The sequence below is a fragment of the Mastomys coucha genome, unplaced genomic scaffold (assembly GCF_008632895.1).
Source record: "Mastomys coucha isolate ucsf_1 unplaced genomic scaffold, UCSF_Mcou_1 pScaffold10, whole genome shotgun sequence".
NCBI lineage: Eukaryota > Metazoa > Chordata > Mammalia > Rodentia > Muridae > Mastomys > Mastomys coucha.
The window spans coordinates 115,224-116,031 of record NW_022196892.1 but is presented as its reverse complement, the minus strand read 5'-3'; positions in this window follow the sequence as shown (position 1 = coordinate 116,031).

Sequence of the window (808 nt, the reverse complement as noted above, 5' to 3'; positions counted from 1 at the left end):
CTGGCTACTTTTATATCAACTTTGCACAGCAAGAGTCATTATAGAGATGGTAAACTCAGATGAGAAAATGCCTGTAGGGGTTGTGGTCCTGGGTTCTATAAGAAAGCAGGTTGAGCAAGTTATAGAGAGCAAGCCAGGAGGCAGCACCCTTCCATGGCATCTGTCTCAGCTCCTGCTTACAAGTTTCTGCCTTGTTTGAGTTCCTACGTGGAGAGAGAGAGAGAGACTGTCTTAGTCAGAGTTTCTATTCCTGCACAGACATCATGACCATGGGAAGGAAAGGGTTTATTCAGCTCACTTCCACATTGTTGTTCATCACCAAAGGAAGTCAGGACTGGAACTCAGGTAGGTCAGTAAGCAGGAGCTGATGCAGAGGTCATGGAGGGATGTTCCTTACTGGCTTGCTTCCTCTGGCTTGCTCAGCTTGCTTTCTTATAGAACCCAAGACTTCCAGCCTAGGGATGGCACCACTCACAAGGGGCCCTACCCCCTTGATCACTAATTGAGAAAATGCCCCATAGCTGGATCTCATGGAGACATTTCCCCAACTGAAGCTCCCTTCTGTGTGATAACTCCAGCCTGTGTCAAGTTGACACACAAAACCAGCCAGTACAGAGACAGCCAGTACAGAGACCCTGTCTCAAACAACAAGAAAAAATTTAAAAGATAATGTAATCTGCTAGAAAAATATAAATTAAAATGTGTGATAAAATGTCAAGAGAAAAAAGAATCTTTTGTTAATATAAAGACTTGTTTTTGAAAAAGAAATTATAGGACAGTAACTATCCAAAAAGCACCTTCTGACAAA